Raw genomic sequence first — 20,730 nt, 5'->3', positions numbered from 1 at the left:
AGCTTGGCTGTTTTTTTCTTTAATAGTCACCTCAGTTAGCTTCTTTCCTCGGTTTGTCACTAGGTTGTTTAAATGACTGACTTGAAGTAACTGGGGATCAAAACCCCACACTACTCAGCACCATGCAGCCCTTTGCTTCCCCAGCTCCCAGAGATAAAAGCTTGAAAGTGTTTCAAACAAAAGCGGGTTTTCTTGGCTGGGGTTGTGGATTAGTTCCCTGAGTGATGTTTTACAGCAGCCTGGTACCTACCCCATCTGCAAGTAGGACATCACTGAAGTGCCAGCACCTCTCCAATGTCCTTCTCACGCTTCCCCTCTGAAAATCCAACTGCCCCTGCAGCTGACACAACTAGCAGAGACATAATCCTCAAGTTTACCAGTCTGAAGAGTTGCAGGACAACTCCCTGGACAGTCAGATGGTAGTTAACATAAACCGACAGTTCTTCATGCTCATTTTTAATAGGTGAGCCTGGGCTCTCAGACCCCTCTTCAAACTACCAGTGCCAACTGTGGCCTGAAGACATCTAGTCAGAGGTGGTGGCAGTCCTCACTTCACAGAGAAGATTCTCCCTCTTTTGCCTTCAGCTTGTGATGGCCTCAGAGAAGGATGTGTTAATGTGTGTACAGGGGCTGAGGGGATGCTGACTCCCTTCAGGAAGCGTGGGGGAGTTATTCCATTAGTGATCTCCAATGGTCGGGAGTAATTATATTGCTACTGCTAGAGACACGGTAGAGAAGATAGATGTACACACGTAGGTACCTTATCCGGTTTTGTGGGGTGGTTGTTAATTTATAATTCAAATATCTGGTAAATCTAAATGTGCAAGAGCCTCAGAGAGAACTTGTGTGGAGAAAAATAAGGTCTGTACTTAGAGAGACCTCTTTGCAATGGAAAATAGGCTGGCAAGGCAGTCTGATGGGAAAAAGAAAAATTATACCTCTCTCAAATTGTATTCATTCACTATCTTCCTATATGAAAATGCAGGAATACGCAAGTAACAATATTGCCTAACACCCACCTGTCCTGCTGGAATAACTGGACTCGTGTTGGCCTTCTGCAGCTGGTTTGTTAACTTGTCCGATAGGAAAGAAGAGGAAGAGACTGTTGGAAGAAAAACTGGCATTTAGATGATCATACCTGTAGGTTTGATCCGAAAGTGTTGCAAGAGGTTTGGGAGGAGTCCAGCCTGGAATCAAACCTGGGAAGAGGTTTGGAAGCTGCAGAAGCACACACAGAAGCACAGCAAGGAAGGCAAAGGGGGGTCGTGATGAAGAGATCCCCAAAGGAAAATCACAGAAGTGATAGAGAAATAAGCAAGTTCAGGTAAAAGTGACGTTAGTTGGGACTTACACCTAGTTGACACTGAGGTTTTATTGACAAGAATGTGATTTTTCTGTTGATATATATATTTATATACAGCCAGTAAAAACTGCACTCTGCATACAGAGCTATAAAAAATGTATGCCAGTATACCCTGTTTTGCTGTGTGTAGCTGGACTAAGCCATACCAGTATAATTGCTGCTGTGCCAGAAAGGCATTATGCTGCTCTGTGTTAGCATAATTAAAGTAGCAGAACTGGTAAGCACAGATGAATCCCTGAAAACCTTCAAATCTTGTTTGGAGTCAGGTGGAGCTGCTGGTCTCATTGGTATTGCATTGCTTTTAAAAAATACTTTTGTTTTCGTTTTTGCACAGAAATATTTCCTTGTTGCCATATAATCCCTCTCAGAGTACTGAGTACTTAACAGCATATGCTGGTTTGTTTCTGAAAGGTTTCTGTTTTAATGTGCGGGGCTGCTGAAGCTTTGAAGAGAAATCCTGGGTCACTTTTTAATGAGGTGTGGAAAGCGAACTGTGGGAATAAGTGGGCTTGGCTGGACTGTAACTTTCCTAGATCCCCTGGGAATTTTGAGTGTCTGAGGGATGTGAGAGTTCGATGTTAAGAATATCCCAGAAACATGAAGTTCCCGAAGGAAATCATCACATGCATCCTAAACCCTAGAACTCCCGAGATTTTGAGAATTTACACTTGTACCCTTTACTTCAAAGGAAGTGTGCCTGAAGGGAGTGCTTGGATGATTCGCAGTAAAGTCCATAAATATTATAAGGCAGTAAAAATATGTTCTAAAGCAATTAATATAATTAACATTAATAACCTGTCTGAAATACTGTAACTTCAGCAAAATATATGGGGAAAGACTGTGACCTCCCTCATCCTTTGAGAAAGGCAGAAGCACCATTCTAAATACCAGGGAAAAGAATAGCAAAGGATTGTCATGCCTCAGCCCTTGGGAAAGATAAGCTAGATCCAGAAAGTATGAGAGGCATTTCTACACACGTCAGTGCAGAGAGGGGACATTTCTCTGAAGCGCTTGAAATATTTTATCTGTTTTGGAGGAGTTATAGCAACAGTAATCAATGAGATATTGGCTAAGAAACTTGCAAAGTAGTTGGGAGGATTTTAGATGGGAAAAAAAATCCTTGGGGGCTTGTACGTATATGTGCAACCATCTTTATTTGAAGACAATGAGAAGTGTCTTTGTTCTGTGGTCCAAACACTGCTAAAAGCAAATGGACCCCCTTTTTGCTCAAACTATCCTTCTTCTCTGAGCAAGAATATTTGGATTCTGCCTGGGAGGAGCGGTACGGCTTTGCATGCTCGGTGCCTGCTGAGTGTGCAGCTGGATACCTGCGAAATGCTGGGTGACCACAGACTTATTTCCATGTATACTACACCATTCCCTTGGGAGAAGAAGCTTTTAATAGGTCTGTTCATAATGGACGTGTAAGCATGCAAGCTTTATTACCTGCCCCTGCCAGCTCACCAGGAAAGAATGCCATTCCTGCACTGACGAATATGTAACCAGGGCTGTTTAATTATCATGTGGCTGCACTGCCAGAAACACTGGCTTGATCTGTCCTTGGGCTTTTCACTGATATGCACAAAGCAGGACCCTCTTGCTCTTCTGAATCACTACTGTAATATTGCAGCTTCTGGAGAAAGGGAAGGGCAGACCAGGAAGGAATTAGGCTGTCTGCTCATGAAGAAAGTTGAGGAGACACTGATTTTAGCGTAAATCTGTGACTTATGAAGTCCATGCCTGAAATGTCTATGACATTTGAGATATCATAATTCTAAAAAAACCCCAAACATTTAAAGGACTTTCTGCAAACAGCATCCATTATACTAGTTTAAATGGTAGGATTTAGACACGGAGGGTTTTTCTCTGCCTCTTCGCATGCTTGCAAACTAATGCTCTGAGACAGACCGTCAGTGTTGCCATTTAAGTGCTGTGCAGAAGAAGTCTGATTAAAGAAATGCTATTACGAGCTTGAGAGGCAAAAAAATACAGCAAAAGAAAGTTGAGGGATTAAGAAGGAAAAAAAAGCGCAAACCCCAGCCAAACCAAAGCCACAGGAAATGGAGTCTGAATGTAAGAGCAGGATCTAGACAGAAAGGGATTTGGCAGGAGAGAAATCGTTGCAAGAACTTCAAGGAGAAATATAAGGCCCAGTCTTACAAAACTCGTGCTCATGGTAAGTCTTTATCCCTGCAAATGAACTCATTTACATGATGCCACTATAGTTTGTAGGTTTAGGATCTTAGAAAAATACCATCTATTAAAAGAAGGGTAGCAACACTGAAAAGGGAACAGAGGGTAGGAGCAGTGTAATGTATAGGGAGGGATTGCTTGCTTTAAGAGTTCTTTGGCTGGGCAGCAAGGCTCATATCCACAGAAACAGGTAGCAACTGTTCTTTTCCAAATGGGTAGGGTGTTTGTTGGGAAAACAGTACCTCCGGTTGTGACAAAAAGGGGTACGTTTCACATATGCTTATTTGCCAGTTCTTCTGTTTCCATCAGGATACTCCTTGTGATGCTGGATTCCTTCCCAGCCTCCTGTAGATTTTGGAAAGCCTCCCATTCAGCTGCCATGTAGAAGGCTTTGAACTTAAAATGGGAACAGCTGAAATGCACCCAGCACTGGGGGACCCTCACAACTCTCTCCCCATTTCTTTCTTCCCCATCAGGACCACCAGGAAGCTGGCAGGCACCATCCTGGGACTAGCAGTGCTGGCAGCAAGGAAAAGTGGTGTGTGCAGCACAAGGTGAAAACTTTTGAACGTGGAGGCTTGGATGTTTAATTGGAAGCCAGTGCCTGATTAGTTTCTAGGATGGAATTAAATCACTTCGTGGAAAGGGAAGCACTTGCCCACAGGAGAGTTTTAGCCGTGCTGGGTCTGATGAAGAGACACCTGTCCCAGAGCCATAGAAATATGTGGAAAGGCTGCAGAGAGACATATTCCTTTACTGTGGAAAAACAGGTAACATTAAGATTTCTTTGTAAAAAACAAATTTCCCTTCAAGGAACAGACACAGTGATGAAGAAAATGCCATCTGTGCATCAGCTCCCCTCTGACTATAAATGTGTCTTCAGTCAGGAGAAACAGAACTGCAAACTACTCAGCTGATAAGCACAAGCAATTAATTTAGCTGTGGCATACAGTAGGCAAGTCTTATATCAGTGTGAGTTGTGTGCAGCTAAATCTGTCTCATAAAACAAATATAACTTTGGGCAGCTACTTGGCAAAGTTCTATCCTACTTCATCACACTTGGAAGCAGTCATGGCACTGATATGTGACATATTTATTTGTCGATACGTCTGATGTTTGCACACAGGGTCTGAAGCAGAAAGACAAAGAGATACCCTGGAATATGCCCTCGATATCCTTGATACACCCAGTGCTGTGTTTACCTATCATAGCACATTTGAAATCCTCTTCTCACTGGCCTGAGAAGCTGCAGAAAGTTTTTGGGGCAAGAGAGCAAGACAACCCACTTTCTTCACTTCCTTTCTTACACTCTTGTGTAAAGCTGTGGTCACCAGCATAGAAGAAAAAAATAGTGCATACTTTTTTTGTCCTTCTTTTTAAGGACTTTATCAGGCTTCTTCCTTGATGCAACAGAGTTAGTCTTCAGTTCTACTAGAGAGATCCTCATGGTTGCATGGACACTGCAGAGCTGCAGAAGATGGTGCAAAGTGCTGTGCCTCACAAGGGGAGGTATAGCTAGTCCTGTAAGTACCCCTCTCAGTTTGTCTTAGGATGGAGGTTAGAACAGCAGATTTCAATAGTGATGTAAAAAAGTATCTCATCAGCTTATGGGGTTTTTTAGCAACTTTGAAAGCTGCTGCTCTCTAATAAAGGGTATATCACTAACGAGGAGTTTGAGCCATGCAGGACATTTAGACGTCACAGGGCTGAGCACTTCATTGTTGGTGCTCATTGCATATTATCCAAGATAAGAGCTTTGTTCCTCTGCAAAATGCGTTGGGGAGAGAGAAATATCTGAGTGTACAAATGGGGCAATTTAAGAATAGTTACTTTTCCAGATTTTACACAAATACAGCTACCCACCTTTTTTTTTTTCCTCCAGTGTATTTGAGAAATAAAGTATTTCAGTTTAGTTTAAAAATCAACTTGGTTCTCCTGGTCAGAAAAATGCCTTGTTATTAAAAGTCTAGACCTTGCACAGAGATAATGGGCTAATTTACAGATGGGAGGTACTGATCTTTAAAAACTCATCCTTGAGAATATATCAAGTTTACTGACCTGAGTCTATCTTAGGGAATTATGCTCGAATCTGTCCTTTCCTTCAATAATGTGGAAAAAAAAGAGAGTAGATTTTAGACTTTCGAAATGTTTGATTGTCTTCCTTGATAACTCCCTGTGGACCCTGTCTGAATATCTGAGTGAGGGAAGTGTACTGCAAACTTGAGCAGTCCCAATGTATTGCCCTGTTTGTATGTCCCATCAGTTCATATATGTTCCTGAAAGAGCACACACGCTCCTGGCCAGACGATGCACCGCTATCTGACAAACACAAAGCTACCCAGGAGATTCGTGGACCTGTCTCTTACTGTGCATCTTGAGGATGCATCTCGCTCCGTATCCTTTAGGAAATGTTTAGGTACTTGTTCTACCTCATCCACCCAGGGCACGCAATTCTGGCGTAGTGCAAAGGTGCTAAAGCAATTTTGGAAAGGACTGTCAAACTCAATAAAGTAATCAAATTCAGCAGATTACCTGGGATTTTTTTTTTCCTCTGGGATCTCCTCTGCTGGTCACTTGTATTTGTGTAGGTATACAGTATCCAGGAGGATAAAAAAAATCTCAACTGAAGAGGTTTCTGAAAGAGAACAGTAGACAAGATAATTCACTAGGAGCAGTCATCAACAGATGTAATGTAGTACATCTTACTGGCATTTAACTTCCAATAACGTGTACAGGCCAAGTCCTGATAACCGTAAGGATATCCCTCTGCTACACCAAGCTGGGAGTGGTTCGAGTAAGCAGCATTGATTGATTATGCTTTATACAAATGCAGTAATATCACCCAGTGTATCATGAGGGAGAGGATGATTTACTGAAGTATAAGATGCAACAGGAATATTTTGGTGCTATTACCCAGAGAGGAGAGCCAAGCTGCTGTCTCTGCACGGATGTGTTGGAAGTGCCCTTTGCTCTTCTGGCACATCTGCCTCAGAGACAGCCATCACACCTTAGGCCAGCTAACCTCACCCCCTCTCAAGGCTTTGTCTTAAAATTAAGTATTAGTCATGTGAGAGGTTTGAATACTTGTATTGGAAAAAGTGCATAATTAAGGACTTTCTAAAGCATGCAGTATATCCATTTCAAACTACAAAGGATTTGAAAGATCAGTGGTCAGGGATTTATGGAGTCATCTATTGTGTCAGTGACCACTGAGGTACTTCGTATCAATGGATTGTTTTTCTCTGTCGCAGGGAGAACATTTGTTTTTATCCAGGGCCAAAACCTGAAGTCATTATTCATTTAATTACTTAGGCAAAATTCTCATTAAAGACTTAAGCGTTTGGCTCAAGGCTCAGTATTTCAAAGGAGAATGTGTTTAGAATAGAAAACAGAAGGAAGATCTTTGTAAACATCCAAATGTCTCTTTAAACTCATTCTACAAGCACATTAAGTCCGTAGCGATGCAAACAGAGAAGGTTAATTCAGCCATAATTCCCACCCTTCTTCCATGCCAAGAGATGGATCTGTTTACTCATCATGAAGATAATTTTGTTTACGGTCTTCCAAGCTAGCCTTAGCACCTCCCCTCTTACCACCTTCATCAGAGGTGAGCCCTGCTAGCCTGCTTTACAAGCCTGCTGTGATGCTTATCACCTTGGCATCCGAGAAGATCTTGGATAACCTGTAAGTAAAACCAAGAAGAGCGCTAGAGCCTTTCAAGTGTGCTGTCAGTGAACAAATGATGTGGTCACTGAGGGAGCCTAAAATGAAAATAAACAGCGTACAGATTTCAGATTGGCCTGAGGGTCCCCAGGGAAATGTTGAAGGAACATAGTGCAAACCTATCAGTGAGCATCACTGATGTGTGCTGGGCATACATACTCTCACCTAACTCAATTAGAGAAGTCATATCTGTATAAATACAAGGTACCAGATGATTCTGCAGGTATATTTTCAAGTTTAATTGGATACTTTTAAAATACGGAAGTGGCTTACCTGTAATATATTAGACTTTCATCAGTCTTTAACTAGATTTGACAATTCCTTAGGGCAGGAATTATCTTTGGATGTGGTGCACATACGGATGACAATTAAAAATTTAGTAATGTATGTGAGGAGAACTGGAAATGACTGTAATTTGCTTTGTTTTTCTGAAGAGTCTTAAAACTTGCTTCAGCATACTGAGACTACGGCAGCTCCATGTTTGCACAGGGGCAAGCTATTGGATTTCAGAGGTCGGTTTTCACTATTAAGAGTTTCCTCATGTAAATTATACCACCTCCCATCCTGAAAACATATTTCCCCCCTTCATCCATATATCAAAGCATGAGAATGACATTATTTTCCAAATTCTCAAAATTAAGGTAATGGACAAGAACAATTTAAGAAGGAGCGACCTAAATTTCTCTTAGTCCAGCTTCTTGATAGCAAAGACAGAGAAGGTTTTCTTGAGTATCCAAACCAGCATGAGGAGGAAGCAGCCTAATTTGCCTTCACTCAATACAGCTTTAAGATTTTGAATTCATATTGTCCAATATGATCTATTGCCCGATAGTGCAGAAAGCTGTTTTACTATTCCACAGTGTATTCCCCCTAGTCAAAATATTGTTACCTGAAATGACACTCTTGGCTGTTCAACCAGAGATGAATGTGTGTAAATACTAATTTAATTTCAACTGCAGGGCGAATCTGATCAGATCTCAAACACTGGTGCACAGATGTGAGGCAGATTCATCATTCAAATAAAATTTACATTTGTTAGGTAACCTTCTACTCAGAACTATGTAAAGGCCATCAGCTATGGTCAGATGAGATGTCCACCAAACAGTTGTTATGCATATGGACAGTTGATTTGCCTGTAATTTATTAACCTGGACAACATTTGTGTATTTCAGGTATTCCAGAATAAGTCTTTTCTATGTGATCTGGGGAAAATGTGTAGTAGAGAGACATTAATGGTGTTCAATATGGAACTGCCATATTTAACATATGCCACACATGGAATATATAATGTCCTTTTACTCATTTTTTTAAATTGCAAAGGCAAGTGCTCAAGGCTGTTGAAATGTCAGATTAAAAAAAAAACCCAAGCCCGTAATGCATAGTTCTGTCTCTTTGTGCATCTATTAGACCAGTCTGCAAATGCTAGTTTTGGCAAGTGATTGGACCTATTTGCAACAGATTTGTCCAGATGCACAGAAAAGGATTTTCCCACTCGGGACAGGACAAGCCTTTCAGGAATGGGGCATGTGCTGCTGGGGCTGCGCAACCGCCATGTGACAGTGCCAGGCTCCCGGCTTCGCTTGGCTTGGGAGAGCAGTGCCGGCGGCAGGTGGCAGGCCTCTGGATGGAGAAAAGGCAGCTGACTCCAGTGCCGTGCCACCTTGGTTGCATCCATACCCCTGTGCATACCACCGGCAGCCGTCCTGTAGCTCCCAAGCGTGCTGTGCCCGGCCTTCTGCTTTCGGTCCTTGGTGCTGCCCAAATGTGCATAGCCTGGGCGAGCACCACCAGCCTGGCTGGGAGCAAACACGGCCGGCATGCTTGGGCATGGGCTGTACCCGAGGTGGAAGCTTGCAGGAGAGATAGTAAGTGAATTTGGTTTCCAGGGCAGCCTCTAGGTCACCCATAATAGGTCACCCATAATAGGTCACCCTTAATGAACGGCATTGACATCGAGCTGGAATGGCAGCGAGTGAATGAAACTTAGCTCTCTCCTATTTGAGCAATGGAATTTATTCGCAGCTCTGACCTTGTGCAAACTCTGTTACCATATTTATCACACGGAAAGAATGATCATGGCCGCTGCTGGCAGCTCGGGCAGAAGACCTTCTCAGCAGGAGCGGTTACCTGCCCGGTCTGGACACCGAGGAGCCAAAACACACCTGGTGGTGCTGGGGGAAGGAAGGAGGAGGGATGTCTTCCACTCTCCTGCATGAACCTGGGAACATCGTGAAAGGCTGCTGAAGCTGAACAGCACACAGGGCATGGAGCCGCACGGGACACTGGGCTCTGCTTCTGTCCTCTGGGTGCCTCTGGGTGCAGGAGGGCACTACCCAGAGCTTTGTCTCCAGAAAAGGGTGAGGAGAGCTGACCCAAAGCACCACTTTCTCCAGCAGTGCCATTGCAGCCGAAGGTGGCAGGCCAAGGAGGCTACAACCTTCCTTTCATCCTCATGCTTGAAATCAACAGCTGCATCTCTGAGATACAGTTCTGTAGCGAGAGATGCTGTGCTTGCTCTGCTAGCTTCTCAGGAGGCCAGAAGTTAGGGGAATTTCTTAATGGAAAGAAATCTTGCTTTTGAATCTGTATCTCCTCTTGTGCTGGCAGGGGCTACTTAGCTACTTGTATAGAAACTGCCCATTCTGCGTTCCCTTCCCTCCTGTGTGCCCCTCTCTGCCGAGAACATACTTTGCCAGAAACAGCCACTGACCTCCCTGAGCATACAGGAAGCATCACGCTAAAAAAAGAAAGCAGATCGTGTGAACAGAGCCAAACTTCCCACAAGGTGTAATTTTTCTCTGTTTGTTACTTTTAAATGCAAATAGATTACGACAAAAAGATACAGAGGAGGTATAAGAGAGCAAGGGAAAGAGCCCTTGGGACCCGTCTGCTTTGCATTCGGATATCCTGAGCCTAGAGAGACATTTGTGCTAAAGGTTATTTCAAAGTAGCTCAAAGGGGAGGCTTATTCTTACTTAAGGATTTTTGTTAATCAGCTGTGACGCACCTCAAATCATTCACCTCTTTGGGCTTTGTCTGAAATAAGTCTGTGTTTTTCCAAGCTGCCGCGCTGAAGGAAGGAAACCTCCTATTTTGGTCAAAGTGTAGGTTCTGGTAATAGCAGTGAGAATAAAAGCAAAGCCCAATGTGCAGGCGCAGCAGTGCTGACACCGCTACTTGGCAACCCGCAGGGACCCTGCCGGAGCCAGACAGCCTCCCAGGAGCATTGGGACAGGATTTGCTGTGGACGAGGGCTATGGGGAGGGATTCCCTGGCCCAAGTCTGCTTTTTTGGGTGGCTTGCACCAGCACTACAAGAACATGCAAAGAGCAAGAGAGGGCTTTTAGTGATTAATCACTTGTTCGTTTGGACCATATGACTTTTTCTGGGTAGCTTCAGCAAATCTGAAACAGTATAATAAAATGTCCACCATAAAGAAATCGTACTGTGAAGCAAACTCCTTTTTATTGCCTTAAGATGTTGATTGGATGAAATATTTAAAAGCCCTACTGTAGTGATCCTTCCCTGGGTTTCCCCTCCCCTCACCCACAGCGAGATGTGAGAAAGAAGGAGAGTTCACCGTGAAGCACTTTTTTCACATCCCCAGCTCTGAGACAGGAAACCTGTTGTTAGATTAACTCTTTGGATTTGGGGGGCAATATACTTTCTCCTCATTCCATGAGTTACCCTGGAGCTGTAAACTGCATCTCCACGGATGTCCCTCTACGCAATGATTTTAAAGCATTTTGCAAGGGGGAGATGCCACCAGCATTCGATGAAACAGAGAGGAATCACCTCATTACAAAGGAGGAGAAACAAGGACAAAAATGTCAAATAACCTGCAGAGAGCTTGCTGCTGGCAAGAACAGGGTTCAACTCAAGCCTCTTCTCCTGCGGGCATCCGCAGGTATATGGCCACCCTGCTGCCTTGGCTCCTCGGGGTGTGCCTGGCATGAAGCACAACAGGGTGCTTGAGCTGATGAATCTAATGACTCATCTGCAGCCTCACTGAGCAAAAATCATTAACAGTGATAAGCCTGAACGCAGACCATAGCTTCCTGCTATATGTGATAGATACAGAAATGGAAGAGGCTACCAACAGATTGCAACCATGGCAGAGGAAAATTTTGTTGTATACTGTGGCCCGCTGGGGAAATCTTTTATTTTTCTGTGGGTGTTTCTGTCTTTCTGTTTCAAGGTGGGGCTGGCTGCTACTGCAAACTGCACTTCCTAGCCGGCAGCTTGCATCATGATTGTGTCAAAGCTGCCCAGAGAAAGTAGAATTGCAGCAGAGATACAGCTGAGCAAGATTAAACTGCTCTTTTTGTTTGCACTGTTTATCTTTTCCCTTGGCAGTGCACTTCCCCGCATTCCTCTGGTGCACTTTAGAACAAGTAAGCCTTTTGAAATGATTCTTCTAGCACACAGAGAAACCACCTCAGGCAGTCATCAAAAAGCCAGGATCAATTTAAGTGAGGCATACTGGCAAGAAAGAACAAAGGTGAAGCTTTTTGCCTTGAAAAAGTGTGAAGCTGACTGTTGTAGTGTGCTGCAGAGGGGGTTTTATTTAGAAACACATACACACACACACACACACGCACAAACATATGGTCATGTAAAATACCATAGAAGACGTTCAAATTCTACTGGCAGCACTTTCTTGCAAATGATGTGGTGCAAATGATTTGAGGCTTAAATTGAACAAGAACAATATAAGCAAATTTATCTACTGCTTTTCTGCCTTTCCATTGGCTTCACACAACACTGTCTTCATCACTCCTCTTGGCATCAATTCCCCTCTCCATAACACGGGCATTCTACTTTCTCTGTGCTCTGGCCCTTCAAAGTGCTTCCATAAGACATGCTGTAGGTCTCTCAGATTTAAAGATGAATATTGATTGTAGAGGTATAAAAAATACATTGGTACTTACAGTTGAACTGGAAAAATATGCTTCTAAGGTATCATTATTTTGCCATGATAGCACGCTGCAGAGACTTACATACTAATGTTTGATTTACCACAGCATGACTTCAGTGGTGGAAAATGAGCAATGTGCAAGGGCATCAACACAGGGCACTGAGAAAGTAGCAAATGTTTCATGCATTGATCTGTCTGATGATTTGATAAATCAGCAAGTTCTGCCTTTAAAATAACCTAAAAGGGTTTCAGAGGCTTCAATTTGAAGATGCTAGCCTTTTCTGAGGTGAGATTTTTGTTCTCATTATCTCAACCTTCATAGTTTCCTTCGGTGAAAAAAGTTTCCAGTTTTATGATGACAATGCCCAGACTGGATGCCTGGCCAGGGAGGCGGGTGACAGCAGTGGAAACCCAGCTACAGGTACACTAGGAACTGCCATCAGTGGTACCTGGGCTTACAAGACACTGTGAGGAAATGATCGCTCCGTGTGCTGAACCTGTTTGGAAATAAGTGTATAGAAAATAAACAGCTTTGGTTGTGCCAGGTTTGGTTGGGAGTGCTTCCCCTTTCAACAGCTATTCAAATGCCAATCTATTTTTAGCATTCCAAATATTTTTACAGCACAGTTTTGGCATGGATTTTCATACCATAATTTAGAAGGACTAAGTTAAGGTTTTGCTTTTACTTTTTAAAATGAAACCAGAGGCATAAAGCAATGCCCTCTTCAGCCCAGAGCCTGCCAGTGAGTGTGATTTGCCTTGTAGTGGGATAGAGAGTGAGTATAAATCAGAATCTAACACCTGAAATAAAGTGGGCAATACCTTCCGTTAGCATAAATGAGCAGAGCTGCGGTGTCGGTGGAGCCTGGCTGATTTATATCTGTGGCAGTCTGGCCCTTTGTCTGTACAACTCATATCAGCCATGGCTGGCAGGTCCCAAAACAGCCTCATTTTCTGCTCATGGGTAGAGACTTTCCCCTGGCTGCCCAGTGGGACTCAAGGGACATGTTTTGCAGTCCCAGAGCTAAACCATCAGGGGAGTGCTGTCCCTTTCTGCCTGACCTCATTCCTAACAGGTCACCTTGGCATGAAGAACCGCTTGTCTCTGCAGGTCTGTGCAGGGCCAGATCCTGATTTTGGCTTCCTACAATTACCCCCGCTCTATTTAGTGAGTCAACCTTCATGTTGAAATGTTCACTGGTGCCAAAGGTCCTTGGAAGATGCACTCCTGCTTTCAAACATCACTGCAGAGCCTGTCTGGAAGCTGAGGGGATTAAGGCTTCTCAAGGATTCAGGAGCTCCTGAAGATGAGTGGGAAGGTGGGAACCAAAAGCTGTGATTCCTGATCCCGTCATGTCCTGCCCACATTGCAGTTGGTGATGCTCCCCTACTTTGTTCAACAGTACTGCTATCATTTTGTTGGTTTTTTTTTTTTTTAATTTGCCAGGATACAACATGAAACAGAGGTGTTTTGAGTTGTGAGCTGTCAGTGGGCTGCCCATCAGTCACGGTGGATGTGTTGTGCCTTGGTTGCTGTCAGTTGACATTGCAGGAGAAATTGTGATCGTTTATTTGTGCTGTATTGCAGCATCTCAACCCAAAACGGCAGAGTCTGTTCCGGTGCTGATGAGTTTGGTGAGCCACAGTGATTTGATGGTGACTCTTATGTCTGGTCAATGTGAGACTGAATTAATCTTGCTATGGTGGTGGTGTTTGCAGGATACGAGTGTTGCTGAGCAATGGAAAAACTGGCAGATGTCAGAGCAGAAAGGGGCTTTTCTACAAAGGATAAATCATTAGCAGGGTGATAGCAAGTTTGGTAAATAGACTGAGAAGTTGAAGCAAAGCTAAAATACCGCTATGCAACTGGAGGTGTTCAGGAAACCACGGCGTGCTCTAGCTTCATGTAATTAAATAGCTGCCCTGTTCCAACCCAGAAGTGGTTAATCTTCAGCAGCAGATGAGCCACTTTGTTTATAATAGGCAAAGGCAGCCTGCAAAGGGCTTCGGTTAGATGCAGAAATCATATTGTCAACAAGAATAATACTTGATTACTAAGAGCTGGAGTCCTGGCCAGGAACAACACATCTTCAAGCTTACGCCCTTATGATCAGAAGGATAATCTATTGATAATCCTGTTTTTTAGGAAGAATAACTGGAAAAGCCATCCGTGAGCAGCTGAGACTGCATTCTGCTGGGCGCTGGTGGTGAAAGGATGTATTATCACAGTCCTAGGCACTTAATCATTGAATGGAATACACAAAAATACCCAGTAAAGTTGCAGGCTGTGCTGAATGGGTTGAAAGGTTGTGGGAACATGTTCTGGCACACCCTCATGCTGTGGTGAGACACACGACAAGGGGGAAGGGGAGGGAGCATTTCAGCGGGCCCAGGCAAAGGGGAATATGCTCTTGTTTCCATATAAACCTTCTTCTCTCTTTCACTCAGCATCATGTTGCTTCCTGGAGGAGAAATAATTTCCATTAGTCATTTAGGGTAACACTTTTCTAATGCATATAATGTGAAAATGTCTCAGCTGCAAATCTGTGATCCCATTCAGACGCTGGGAAAAAGCTTTATTACATTACACAATAAAGTATTTGTAAACACAGATGACTTGACTTTAAGAGGAACTTTGGTCAGCTGAAAAATAAACCCATACAGGATTGCAACATGACAACAGATGAGCTAGGCAAGGAACCTGCCTGTGGTTCTTAATAAACCACCACCATTGCATGAAAAACACAAGGTCCATCGCTGGAGCGGGTAGGAAGGCAGGTACCCCAGTGAAATTAGGATAAAGAGACACTTGGTTGGCTACTTGTGATATATATTAAGAAAAAGCCCATAAAACCCAGCCATTGTGCCACAGTTAATATCGAGTTAGCCGCCTTGCTGCCAGACTAGCCAAGGCATGAATACTAATGCTGCCCTCAGCTGCCATAGAAATTGTCTCTTTGCATAAGAGCAACGAAGACCTTTTGTCCTTAACTCATTTGTACCGGGACTAAGCCAGGAGCTCCAGCTGCATCTACAATCAGACAAGCTCTGCTTAGCAGCATTGAACTCGCAGCATATTTAAAACTCGCTCTTCTCCACCTCCCAGGGAGAAAATGAAAAAGGTGGCTGCGAGGTGGTGTCCCTGCTGGGTGCGCAGCAAGCAGATAAAAGCGCAGCCAGAAGATGCTTTTCTGAGCACTTCGGCTGTATGAGCGCAGTGGGGGACCCACAGGCCCTCTCCGGGGAGCCACGGGGCAGCGACCTGGACAGAAGGTGGTGGGAGACTGCCTGGGCGATGCAGGGCTGTGCGCAGAGCGGCCTCAGTGTGGGGATGCAGGTACAGCCTGAGAGACCCGCTGGGGCCAGGGATGTGGTGGCTGTGGGAAATACCCTCCCGTTACTGTGGGCTGGTGTGTGGTGAGAAAGCAGAGCAGCATAATTTTGTACAAAGCCAGAAGGGAGCGGAAGGTCTTTCTCACTCGACAGGAAGGTGGGGACTCTGCCACCAGGCAGCAGCAGCAGCAGTTCCTTCAGCCTTGGATGGGTAGCAGCATGTCAACAGCCAAACCACAGGTTGTGTAATGCACTGCTGGAGCCATCCTCAACGTCACTCTTTTCTACCTGATATGGCTGGGGATGCTAAGACAAGGAAATTAAGAAATTCATTTTCATGGAAAAAAGTTTTCCTGCTGCCTTCATGCTTGAGAGTATCCTTGGTTTTATGTAACACCGCTCACCCAGCAGTCTCGCATGACTTTCTTGAAGAATCGCCTACGTGGTGGAGTTACTGCAGAGCTATTACTTCAGAATAGCCTTTTTTGAACAACCCTGTGCAAAACCAGGCTTATTCTGAAACAAGAAAACCTTATTCTGGTTGATCTTAATACTCTGTCAAAACTGACTTCTTTCCAAGAGTGGGTTAGGTTAAGTCCGACCAGGTGGAAGAAGAGTGCCCACACACAGAAGGATCAGGAACAGCCTTCAAACTCACACCCTTTCTTAACTGGGGTGAATTGGCAAGCATGGACAACTGTCCCATTGCACAGAGGAAAAAATCTAGAGTATATAGAGTCTGATAGGAAGTGCAGCATGGGCCTCCCAGGCCCTACCCTTTCTTCTAAGTATGGAACAATTGGGTGAAGATTAGTTTCTCCTCTTGGTTGCGTCTCTTATGCAATCGACTTTGTTCTTTTAGTTTTATTCTTACATTGATATTTTTCCCCCTGATAACTTCTGCAAACAGCTTTCCCTTTATCACTCCAGTCCTGCATTTTAAAACAACTGCATGCGTACAAACAGCTGATTCCTTATGATGCAACGCTGCCAGTTTTCATGTAGCCACCTTGTTGTCAACTACCTGCAGCAAATTAGAGTCTATTCAGGCAAATCAGAGCTCATTGCATTTATGTCAGTCACATGTCATTTTCAAGAATCCAGTGGATCTCTTGATATTGCAGTATATACACTGTCACTTCCTCCATCAGTAGATCCATGAAAATTAGCAGAACAAAAATAATGGTGACACTGAATAATTCAGTAATACACTTTGACAATATTTGCTAAACTCCTGTCAACACAGCCTACTTTGCTGTCGCTGCAGCATACAGTGGAACTGGCTTTACAGTCCTACAGACTATTATTAGTCTGGTTTTTGGATACTTAGCACCTTTTGCAAAAACAGGAATAGAACAATAAACCAAGATTTTTATCACAATGATGTTACAACTAGAAGGATAAAACCCCAACCAAACAAGAGTATATTGACATTTTGTCACAGTTGTAGGTAAGTCGATGCAAGAATGATCAGCTCTACTAGGTCAGCTTAGTCTTCGCTGCTTGGATTTGTGTCCATCTCCTCCTCTGCCATGCTCACAGCAATACGGTGTGAGAGTACACTTGCGAGGCAACCAGGGAGTTACATAATTTATGACCCAAATAAAAAAATCCAGGCATGGTATAGAAGTGGATGGTTGAAGATACTTTACCTAATGATACAGACATGCTTCTTTAGGCAAGAGGGGAGAATTAAATCATAGAGCTGAGTCCTTGAGGTGAATAGAAGACACAGAGCAGCTTTGTGTTAATATGAGTGGAGTTACTACTGTGGAACCTTAATGTGCAGTTTTACTCAAGCTTGAGAAATATTTTGGGGTTTGTACATGTGTCCTGGTTTGAGCCCTGGCCTACATGTAAACACTTGAATATGGTGATACCTCTAGCCAACTAGCAAATGCTTTTGGCAAATCCCTGGCTGGAGAGCATCTATTTCTAAACAAAACTTGTTAAGAAATTGTATACCATGTACAAACAGCAGCTAGAACATTTTTCAATGCCACAAGAGTGGTTTTTTCTTTAACCTCTGTAGCTCAGTTTACAGGGTGCTGTGGATGCTCAAAGGTAAGATGGACCATCCAGGAGGTTTCAGCCATTTTCAATGGCTGCAGAAACAATGGGGCCAAAGGAAGACTTTAGCACTCCCTTGCCAACAAGAAGCTACCAACTCTAGACATCGAGATAGTTTGACAGAACAGTGCCCTCGGTGGCAATGCTGTCCTCACACTCCGACTTCTGTCCCCTCAATGGTTTCAGTATAACTAGCTGCTGAGTCAGGGAACTGAGGCAATTTTTTTTTTGTTTTGTTTTCTTTGTAGGTAGCTTCCCCAGGGGATTCTTAAGACAGCGCTGTTACCAGAAAAAATGCTTGCCAAGGCTTGCTGACCACGCATCTGTGCAGATCCTGGGAGTGCCTCTTCAGTTTTGCCAAGCCAGGTTAGCTCAACTCACTGTCAAACTGCTATTAAACTTAACTGGTGGACTACTCCTAGCTAAGCAGTGAGAATCATAACTCCCAACAAAGCAGTGCTAACAACTATTGGAAACAGCACCATCATAAACTGCTGTGGTCATTCCCAAATCCCACTTGGCAATTAGAGGGTAAACACTGAGGACAGAGACATCAGTAAGCAGTATCCTCTGCATGGAAAAACCTGCAGGATACATAAGGATGGGATTTACACATATACATAGGATTTGGGAAAAATATCTCAAAAACCTTAATTTGATTATAAAACATATAAAACAGAGTACAGAGTTTCTGTAAATCCTTTAGAAGGAAAGGTAATTCAGAAGTATAGCTTGCTGGCTCAAAACAAAAGCTCGGTTCTTTAAATGCTTAGTTCAGCAAGTGTCTGAGGTAAAGCACTGGTTATGTTAAACCACATGACGTATGCTTTGTATCAGCAATCCTCCTATGCTTTTGCAATCATAATTCTATCATGATAAGATCAAGGCAGTTGGACATAGAAGAATATCAGTTTCAGTTAATTCTCATAGGCTCTGAACCATGTTGACGTCAGCTTAAGATGAAAGAAATGACACCTGGTGGTCCATAAAAGAAGCTGTTCTGCTAAAAAAGTACTATTTGAAATGAAAAAATCTCACATTCCCACACAATATTATTCATCCAAATGGTAACCCATCAGTGTAAATCACCTCTAGGTAGGCATTTACAAGATATAGGAGATAATGGTCTGGGTGCAGAACATTTCTGGAGAAGAAAAATACTGTGAAAGAAGTGGAGGAACATGAAATGCTGTTGTCGAAATGTCTGAGGACTCTCATGTACTACAATAGTTCACATGTCCTTATTCTGCAACCTGTTATTTAAATTCAATCCCAAAACTACTTATTTCAGGTTATTGTTTCTACTGCTTCCATCTACCTCAGTATCCAGAAGTAGGTTGAAATTAAACTAGCAGGTCTTTTATATTCAGTTTTGCCCTAGACACTAGATCTATTCAGATAATCATTTTTTAAAAATCCATTTTTTTTAAACGAGAACTATAAAAAATGCCTGAAGCACTACATTACCTTTCCTACTTTCCTAATGGCATCTCCTCAAAGCTCATGGGATGATGGCCTGCAATTCAGTAAACAGGAGAAAGTTGTTCTGGCCTCTATACATACCTGAGTGCTCCTGCTAAAAGATGCAACTAATTTCTTTTTTTTTAAAAAGCACAATACACATTTACTTTTGCTTTGTAGCTGTAAGAGATCCATCACAAAAGCCAGTTTCTCTCAAGTCATTTATTTGCTTGCAAAATACAATCCACAACATAAAATACAAACCAGCATGTTTTCCTCTAATCCCTTTCCACTACTATACTATTCAATGCTACAATAAAGTAGGTGCGAAAATTCCAGATGGAAAACATGTTAGTTGGATCACATCCCCTTCAAATACCTCAATTCTTCTGCAGTCGAAAAACTTAATAGGATTTCAGAGGTTTGGTTTGAGGGTTTTTTTTTTTAAAGTTCATAGGAATTATTATACCAGAAAGAATAAACACTCCAACCTAAGATAAGGATCTTCTACTAGCTCCCCCTGGGGAAAGCGTGACTGAGGAATTAGTATCACTAGCCAGCGGGACAGTGATCTCATTTCAGTGACCTTGTTCTATCAGTATCAGTGATGACTTACAATGGCAAAGCATTTAATATTAATATGTAAACTCTGTCAAGTGCTTTCTAAAATGTCAAGTGCCCATCCCCCAAATTACAAGCGATTATTTTATAGATACTGTATTATAAAAGTGTTACGAAGTTATGTCATAAGCAGTTATTAATGCCTTTGCTACAGGCTGAATCTGTTAAGAGGTGACTGAGCAACTGGCTGTTACAGGATGCCTGTCTGGGACAGCTCGAGCTAATTTTTCTAACACACCTTGCCAGTATTTTATTTCAGAGAAGTGACAAGCTGTTGGCCTCAACAGCTGCAGTGCTGATGGTTCAAGAGCCAGCTAAGTTGGTAAACGAAGAAGTTTTCAGACTGGGAGAAGAAAGGGGATGGCCAGAGGAGTACAGGCATTATGTGTTGATTATATTTTGTCTCTCCTTAAACTATAATCACCATCTTTTAAACAAGAACTATAAAAAAATGCCTGAAGCACTACATTTCTTTTCCCACTTTCCTAATGGCAACTCCTCAAAGCTCATGGGATGATGGATGGATGCAGGGCATTTAAAAGTCTTTTATATTTACTTAACACATTCATAACTTCCCTGCTAGAAATGGGTAGTCATTGCAGTACCAGAGAACTAACTGTAGAAATGCCATTCAGCATGAAGGGGCTCAGATCTGCCTCCAGTAAGTTCCTCTACACACATTCCAACACTTGCTTTTCAGGAGGGTGTAATGATTTACACATTATTCTTAAGTAGAGGAAGTTTCAACAGCAGATTAGTAACATAAACTGACAAGCTATATGTGCCTGTCAACAACACACAGCAGAGCTGTTGCTGTCTTTGGATTATAACAGTTGCCATGTAAAAACTACCCTGTTTTTCTTTATTAAAAAAAAAAAAAATCCATCATCTTTAGTCAGTAAGTCATGAGTAAGTATTGTACAGATCTTCCACACTCAGCTGACTTTGTCTGTTAACGGCTTTAAAAACAGAAGAATAAAACCCCAAGTTTATAAATGTCTGACAACAAACTTTGTAATCCCGGTGCATCATTGTCTGCGTTGCTAAA

This window comes from Leptosomus discolor, chromosome 2 (genome assembly GCF_034619465.1).
Source record: "Leptosomus discolor isolate bLepDis1 chromosome 2, bLepDis1.hap2, whole genome shotgun sequence".
NCBI classification, from domain to species: Eukaryota; Metazoa; Chordata; class Aves; order Leptosomiformes; family Leptosomidae; genus Leptosomus; species Leptosomus discolor.
This window is presented reverse-complemented; position numbering follows the sequence as displayed.